The 9,360-nt window shown below is 37.3% G+C and overlaps 1 protein-coding gene across 1 annotated transcript in view; it reads left to right on the forward strand.

The window, feature by feature from the left end:
- The first annotated feature begins 1,030 nt into the window (after window positions 1-1,030).
- The window catches only part of LOC125218512 (disease resistance protein RGA2-like), a 21,599-nt gene continuing 13,269 nt past the window's right edge, over window positions 1,031-9,360 (forward strand). Inside the window, exon 1 of the mRNA XM_048120197.1 lies at window positions 1,031-1,064. The gene's annotated coding sequence lies outside the window, so the exon portion shown is untranslated. The remainder of the gene's footprint in view (window positions 1,065-9,360) is intronic.

Below are 9,360 nucleotides of genomic sequence, written 5' to 3' on the forward strand. Positions count from 1 at the left end.
TATATATTATTAATGAATAATGAACTATTAGCCTAAGTTGTTAGAGCGCATTATAATGTTATTCGCTATTGTGTTTTTATATAATTGCTCTCTTTCATCTAGGGGTGGGTTAGAATTTGAAATTTAGTGTAGTGGCCTAGTGGGTATATAAAAGTAATATTTTGACTTTTCGAGAATATAAAATATAAATTGTACAGGTTGAACACTTATTTCAAAACTTCAGAATTTGGATGGTACCAAAGCGCCTTTAATAATCCATCCGTCCCCTATTAATTATCTAATTTTATCATTTTTATCTATTTTTTATTAATTATTTATTTTCAATTTTTATCATAAATGGTAAATAAGTCTCACATTCCACAAACTTATTTCACTCACATTTTATTGTAAAACTAATATACAAAAGTGGAACTTATATCCCACTAACGTTTTCAACCCTTTCTTTTACATTTCTTAAAACTCGTGCCGAAACCAAAGTGAACAATAAATGGAGGACGGAAGGAGTATTAGTTTATATAGTTGGTGTTCGGTTTCCTAAAAAAATAATAGTAAGATATAATTTAGAATTAAATTGGTAAGAATATTTAGTAGGAGGAGGTTAGTTATGACTAATTATTATCACATGACTTTCCATGTAAAATTAAATCATCATATTCAATCTCATAAATTAAATATAATACAAATTTAATTATGAAATGTTATCATGCAAACCAAACCAACTTAATTTCAAAGTTCGACATTTACATCTTCAATCGCACACGTTAGGGGGCAATAACTGGAGCATCTTGTAATTAAAAACTGCCGGCCATAGTTGACAATTAAGCTCCTATTACCTACTACCAGTAATTATATGTTTGATTATGTTGTAATGACAGCTGGGAATCTTGGCACTTTCAATAGTTTTGAACTAACCAATGCCAAATATATTAATTAATTCAATATATACAATATTATATTAGTCATTAGGTACATATTATGTGCAAGGAGGAGAAGACTAATTCCATTGCCTATTCTCTACAAGAGCAGAGCAAAGAAGAAGAAGAGATATTGTGAAGAACTCTAAGGTATGTCTATCCATACATCTGAGAGATCTTGGCCTTTTTTTTCACTTTGCTGGTTTGTGATTTTTTATTTTATTTTACTGTAAATGGATTTACGCTGTTGATTTATTCATTTATTTATTATTAATTCTATAAGAATGGGAAAATCATACTTTGCGCTAAGGGTTATTACATTCTTGATAGATGCACACTTCTTCGGAGAAAAAAGGTTATGTCCAACTAGTCTAGTGTTGGGTTTTTACTACTTTAGGGAGATTCTACACTATAGGTTCCCAAATTAGAACTTTTCTTTTTTCTTATTTTATAAAATTCAAACTTCGGAAAAAAGCATATGGATCCGTTTATGCGTGTTTAAAAGAAAACTTCGCTATCGCAAATGTTTGTTATTGGTGATTTTTTTTACCTGATCGGGTGAAATGTTTGACTCTCGAGATATCAAAATGCACGGGGTGTGTTCCTGTATGCAATGCATGCGATCAATCCTCTGACTTCTTTAGTGACTCCGGCGGCTATCTGAGCTTTGTTTCCGCCTAGATTCACTGCCTATAGAGAGAAATTACATAGTCAAGTGGCTTTGTCGAGGTGTGCTTTCCATAATCATAGGACTTCTTTCCCAACACTGTAAGGCCCTTTGATCTGCCCAAGTCAATTGCACCTTTCTTTCCCAACATCTTCGCCCAAGTCTCAAATGCTATATTTTGATATGAGTGATGCTACCACATTATGGTCAACCACGTAAGTATATATTAGTAAATTTATATATTAATTATAATATTAAAATATTATTTATTGTTAGTGGATAAATCAAAAAGACTTTATTAACCCTCAATCTATATTTTATACTTTTGACTCACAATTATAATTGTTCTTATTTTTCAAATTTGAATTAAACTTAGTACATTAATTACGTTTTATAGTTTCAACAAAAGTAAAAACTTACAAAATTTTTTTAATATAACCATAGTATTTCTAATAAAAATTAAAAGGCTGAATGAGAATAAATCACTAATTAAAAATTTGCAGTATTAGTTATCAATCACATAAAAAAATTGAAATATCAAATATCTTTTAGATTTCTCTAATAATTAAATAAAAGATTAGATGAAAATAAACCACTAATTCATTCATCTATTTTGTAACATTAGAACACAATCAAGACTAATGACATTATTATTTCTCTTACAAACCAAATAGTTCAAAAGGAATAATTTGCTTTAATTTAACTATTTTTTGTGATATTAGATCTCAAGTATATTAAAAAAATTATTTAATCAAATACTAATAACGTTATTATAATCAATGCCTCTACTAATCAAAAGATTGGATGAAAATAAATCACTGATCGAATTTTGTAATATTAGGTCCCAAGTACTTTAAAAAATCATTTAATCAGATCATTGATTGATCTATCTGTTTTTTTTCAACATTAGATCTCAACGAAGATTAATGTTATTACTAGTTCTCTTAAAAACCAAAGAGTTGAATGAGAATAATTCATTAATTGATCTATATACTTTGTAACATTAAATCTCAAATATATTACAAATTATTTAATCAAGCACTAATGTCATATGATTTCTTTTATTGACAAAATGGTTCGATGTGAATAATTTACTGTTTGATCTACTTATTTATTGTGAGCAGGATTTCTCTAATACTACAATATATGAAAGGGTTGGATGATATTAAATCACTAATTGAATTTTGCAATATTAAAGTATATTAAAAATCATATGATCAAATCATTAACTGATTTATTTATTTTGCGACATTAGATCTTAATCAAGACTAATAAAGTAGTTTATTTATAGATGAGCTCTCCTCATCATTCACTGCCGGCTGCTCCTCCATGTCTGGCACCCCCTCTTCCTCCTGATCGTGCTGATCCCCTTCCGTCTCCGTCTGTTGCACTGCTAAATGATCGTCTAAGGCGTTGCCGGTTGGTGCAGTAGAGTCTTTAACAGTCTTCTCCTTAGAGACCTCCCTCAAAAATCCACCTCCAAGACTGATAATAATGGCGCTATGCTCCTTCTTCATCACTTCTTGCTTTGTAACGGTGGACTTATCATCCACCTTCTGCCCCATATGTTTTTCTTCAAACTTCAGTGCCTTCCCAATCGCTTTCATTTTCATGTGTCATAGCCCAAAATCATTTTTGTCCATGAACCGCTCCACATCAAACCTTTTCGATGTCATTGTGGATCACCAAACTTCCCACAGATGACACAATTTGTGAAACTAGCAAGATTCAAGAACCACAAGCACGAGCCTTGACCAGATGTGATGGACCGAACTGATCACAAATAAAAGACACCGGACATACGTGGTTTGGTTGAACCTACATCCACGGATGAAATGGTGTGTTGATTCTCTAATCAGCATACATACTCTCAGTTTTAACCACCTCAAGTCAAGTCAACAAACTGACTTCATAACAAACTCTGTGAACCCGAACTCTAAACCGCTTTCTCTGCAAAATCCGCGCTGACTTTGGAGCTGCATTTGTCATGCTAAATCAGTTTACTCCGACACTTGTGGTTCACGCTGTGCTGGTAACTTTTTTGTTCACGTCTCAATAAAAATCAAATTGAACAAGGGTCTCAACTTTTTTGTTTTGTGAGGCTATGTTATGTGATCAACCTCTACGTCTTTTGAACATTTCATAACGGTGCCGTATCAATCGTTTTTACTCATAGTAGTAGTAATAATAGTACAATTTAATTGTGAGTTTTGTGTCTATAGGTTTTGTAATGTCTCTTTAAAATACTACACAAGATTATTACATCATAAAAAATAGATGATAAGTATGATATTATACTACAAGTATAATAGTACTATCTTCTGTGCCTTCCCTAAGATCCATTGGCTTGCTTTCTAAGCTGGCTTGGAATCCCCTTGTGCATTGCTCATGTTGGGAAATAAACATAGACAATCACGAATATAAAAGGAGAATGAACACAAGAAATTGTTTACCCAGTTCGATACAAAGTGTATCTACGTTTTGGGGGCGATGCCAAGCCCGAAATTTCACTATATAATTTTAGGATGATTTTACAATGTGGGGACACCTCTATTTATAAGCAAAATAGAGAGCCCTAATTCTAGTCAAACTAGGAAACATATTCCATAAAGAAATATCTTCTATGGAATAAATCTATCACAAGGAAATATACTTCTAGGAAATAAATCCTAAATATGGTAGGAGATTAGGCTCCATAATTAACAATCTCCCACTTGGAGACTAACAACTCCTACGCCCTTGTGATCTCATCCCTGCATCCGCTTAGCATCGCCTAACCTTCTCTTCAAGTTCCAAGGCCAATTGAAGCTATGCATAGCTTCAATTTCTCTAAGGTCACCACCTTAGTAAACATGTCTCACTTTCAAGGATTTTCATCTCCACTAGGTGTCGAATGTAATGATACTTCAACTCCACATGCTTTGTCCTAGAATGGAACGCTGGATTCTTTGCCAAGAAAATAGTCTGACTATCACTGTAGAGTCTGCTACTCTTGTTCTCCTTTCCAAGTTCATCTAAGAAACTCCGCAACCACACCATCTCCTTGCTTGCCTCCGTCGCAACTACATATTCAGCCTCCATAGTAGACAAAACAACGGTCTTCTGCAACTTACTAGTCCATGAAATAGCAGTACTACCATAAGTAAATACATACCCGGTTGTGCTTCTTCTCCCATCAAGATCATTGGAAGCCAAGTCTGCATCCACATAACCTGCCAACTCGACATTCTTGCCATTGAAACATAAGACTCTTTCTGTAGTACCTCTCAAGTATCTAAGGATCCATTTAACTGTTTCCCAATGTTGCTTGCCCGAATCACCATTAACCGACTCACTACTCCAACTGCTTGTGCAATATCAGGCCTCGTATACACCATTGCATACATAATACTCGCTGAACAGCCCTAGCAGTATGGAACTTTCTTCCAACTTATCCATCTCCTTTGGATCACCTCCTGCAATCAACATATCATCAACATATAATAACAGGATAAGATAGCTCTTGTCAAACCTCTTGTAGTAACAACAATGGCCAGCGTAGCATCTTTTATAGACAGTATCCATCATGAATCCATCAAACTTCTTGTACCACTACTTGGGAGCTTGCTTTAAGCCATACAAGCTCTTCTTCAACTTGCACACAAGATTTTCCTTTCCTTTTACTACGAATCCCTCAGGCTGTGTCATGTACAACTCATCCTCCAAATCACCATGAAGGAATGCCGTCTTTACATCCATCTGATGTAACAATAGATTTTCTGCAACTACCATACTCAACACTAAACGAATAATAGACAGTTTCACAACAGGAGTGAAGACATCTGTATAATCAATACCGTATCGTTGCTCAAATCCCTTGACAACTAGCCTAGCCTTGTAGTGCTTGCTACCATCAGCTTCACCTTTAATTCGATAGACCCACTTGCAATGCAATGCCTTTTTCCCTTTTGGAAGTTCCACAAGCTCCCATGTGCCATTCAGGAGAAGAGAGACAAACTCGTCATCCATGGCAATTTTCCACCTTCGTTTATCAGGGCCTTCTCCTGCCTCTGCATAACACTCAGGTTCACCACCATCAGTAAGTAACAAATAGTAATTAGAGGGCGAGTACCTATCAGGTGCACGTCGCTCTCTAGTCTGTTTAGGCAGCGGAATAATCGGTGGTGGAGTGCTTGGTTCTTCTTCAAGCACCTCTTCAGCATTCTGACTCTCCTTGCTCCCACTCGAGTTTGAGATGTCTAGCTCGACCACTTGGGGCTCAGAACTGCTGGAACTTGACGCCTCCAATCTATCCTTGTACAATACCAGTTCATTGAAAACGACATCTCTACTGCGAATAACCTTACGGTTCTGCTCATCCCAGAGTCTATAACCGAACTCATCGCCTCCATAACCAATGAACATACACTTACTAGATTTGGCATCCAACTTACTTCTCTCAACAGAACTAACATGAGCATAAGCAACACAACCGAAGATATGTAGGTAAGATAGATTCACCTCTTTACCTGTCCAAACCTCCTCGGGTATCCGAAACTCCAACGGAACTGATGGACCTCTATTAATTAGGAACGCAGCTGTGTTGACTGCATCTGTCCAAAAATTCTTTGGCAATCCACTTTTCAACCTCATGCATCTTGCTCGCTGCGATTCCATTCTGCTGTGGAGTTCCTTTCACAGTCTTCTCCATGCGAATTCCATTCTCTGCGCAAAACTCCTTGAACTCTGCAAGTTCATATTCTCCTTCATTATCGGATCTTAGACACTTCACCTTCAGCCCGGTTTCAGTTTCAATAAGGGCTTTCCACTTTCTGAAAGTATCAAACGCATCAGATTTACTCATCAGAAAATAAACTCATACCTTTCGAGTAGAGTCTTCGATGAATGTCATATAATATTCAGAGCCTCCTAGGGACTTCATACAGCGGTCCCCATAGACGCTTACGGACCAACTCCAACTTCGCGTCTTCAATTTTCCCCGCTTCTCTTGAGAAACTCACCCTTTTCTGTTTCCCCAACACGCAATCCTCGCATAGGCCAACTTCAACTGTTTTCAGGCCCGACAGTAAACCTTTTGAGCACATTATCTTCATCCCTTTCTCGCTCATGTGGCCAAGACGACAATGCCACAAATCTGCATTATTTGCTTCACTTGAAAGATCAATGCATTCTTTAGGAGTTACTTGTGGTATACAGCGTGCCCTTCTTCTTATCTCGAGGCTACTATCATATTTCCCTTGGTAATCTTCCAATTGCTGCAGCCAAATGTTACTGTGTACAAGCTGCCCAATCGAAATCAAGTTTCTCTGTAATCCAGGAATGTGTCTGACTCCATTCAGTTTTATTACGGATCCATTGGATGTCACTACCTTCACGTTTCCCTTTCCCACGATATCTAAGGGCTCGTCATCAGCCAGATATACTTTCCCTAAATCGCCATGAAGCGTAGTTTTCCATTACCTCCACATCGCGCATGAATGGAACGACGCCTGCATCCAATTACCACATTCCATCGGACTCACTCACACTTAGGACCAACGCTTCGCCATCATTAATCTCACATGATGGCATTTGCTTATAAGATCTTCTTCTTTCTGATCCTTATTCTTATATTTCTGCGGCTGCATCACACTGATTTCTAAAGTGTCCAAACTCATCACAATTCCAGCATTTAACTCGATCCAAATCCTTCTTGGATTGGCTCCTTCCTCTGGATTTTGATCTTCCACGATTTTGCCTTCCCTTCGATCTGCCTCTCTGTTCTGTACTTACTGAACCAGAAGTAGAAGATCCTGATTCTTTCTGGCGAACTTCCTCACCAATCATCAGATCTCTTACTCTGTCAACTGTCAGGTTTGTCTCTGCAGCAGTAACTGTTGTCACTATGCCAGCCCAACTCTCAGGCAGGGACGATAGCAAAATTAGGGCACGAATTTCATCAGCGAATTTAATATTAACAGAGTTCAGTTGCGAAGTAATCATGTTGAACTCGTTGAGATGTTATTGCACCTCCTTTCCCTCTTGCATTCTAAAATTAAACAATCGTCTAATCAAATATACCTTGTTTGCCGTTGATGGTTTCATACATATCCTTCAGATCTTCATCATCTCCTTCTGCCGACTTTGCCGCAATGCGTGATAAGCCACCTCCTTTGACAACGATAGTCGACCGCTAGCTTCTCATCGCTTTTCATGTCCAAGCAGCTCCCACTCCTCCGGCTCCATCTTTTCGGGTTTGGCTTTTAAAGATTTCCACAGATCTTTACCGTACAGGTAATCCTCAATCTGCATCTTCCAAAATCCGAAATCAGATCCGTCGAACTTCTCTACAGCAATCTTCCCGTCGATCCCCATCGTGATTTCTGCCTCTTAAACCCTAGGCTCTAGATACCAGTTGTTGGGAAATAAACACAGGCAATCACGAATATAAAGGAGAATGAACACAACGAATTGTTTACCCAGTTCGATACAAAGTGTATCTACGTCTGGGGGCGATGCCAAGCCAGGGATTTCACTATAAAATTTCAGGATGATTTTACAATGAGGGGACACCTCTATTTATAAGCAAAATAGAGAACCCTAATTCTAGTCAAACTAGGAAACATATTCCATAAGGAAATATCTTCTATGGAATAAATCTATCACAAGGAAATATACTTCTAGGAAACAAATCCTAAATATGGTAGGAGATTAGGCTCCATAATTAACAGCTCATTGGTTTTAAATGAAATGTGATACATTATTACCATTTATAGGAAAAAGGTAACAATTTTTTTAATTACTGATTCTATTCATGCTCTGTCCTCTCTATACCAATTATCCATTTCTCTTTCTGAATCAGTTACAGCTCAAACAATGGAAGGAGAAGCTGTCGCCGCCGTCATTCAAGTTTTAGTTCAAAACCTCATCGACCAATCCAAGAAAGAGATCTCACTAATCCGAGGTCTCGACAAAGAAGCAGCAAAGCTAGCTGGGAGTCTGGATACGATCCAGCAATTCTTGAACGATGCTGAAAGCCGTACCATTCCCGGTGGGACTGTCAAAAGCTGGTTGAGGAAGCTCGAAGATGTGGCGTTTGATGCTGACAACGTTTTGGATGAACTCAACTATCATCTTCTCTCCAAACAAATCAAGTCCATCAAACCCATGAAACAAAAGGTACTATCGTGCTTCTCATCCTTCAGTAAGATTGGGCATCAGAGAAACATAGCTCTCAAAATCCAAGAAATCAATGAGAATTTGGAGTCCATTCAAAAAGAGGGAGCCGGGCTTGGCCTCAAAGAGAGGCTTGCCAACAATGTGTCCAATTTGCCTCATGCAGCTTTTGAAACTGATTCCTTCTCACATGATCCAATTTTCATTGGAAGAAATGAGTTGGTGTCAGAAATAGTTGAGGTTATTAACACTGGTACCACAACGGATGAACGTGTAGTTTCTATGTTTGCCATCGTGGGAATGGGAGGATTGGGGAAGACAACCTTGACTAGAAATGTCTTCCATCATCCAAAGATAAAAAATCACTTTGGATCACGTCTTTGGGTGCATGTTTCTCAAATTTTTGATCCAATCATTCTTTTCAAGAAAATCCTCAAATGCTTAACTTCTACCGATCAAGTTGAAGTTGAGAGTAGGGAAGATATTCTAAAAAAGCTTCAAAAAGCTTTGGAAGACAAAACTTATCTTCTAATTCTTGATGATGTATGGAATGAAGATCGTCCCAAATGGGATGATTTTATCAATTCTTTGGTTGGCGTTACTTCTACCAAAAGGAATGCAATT

The sequence above is a fragment of the Salvia hispanica genome, chromosome 1 (assembly GCF_023119035.1).
Source record: "Salvia hispanica cultivar TCC Black 2014 chromosome 1, UniMelb_Shisp_WGS_1.0, whole genome shotgun sequence".
Taxonomy (NCBI): domain Eukaryota; kingdom Viridiplantae; phylum Streptophyta; class Magnoliopsida; order Lamiales; family Lamiaceae; genus Salvia; species Salvia hispanica.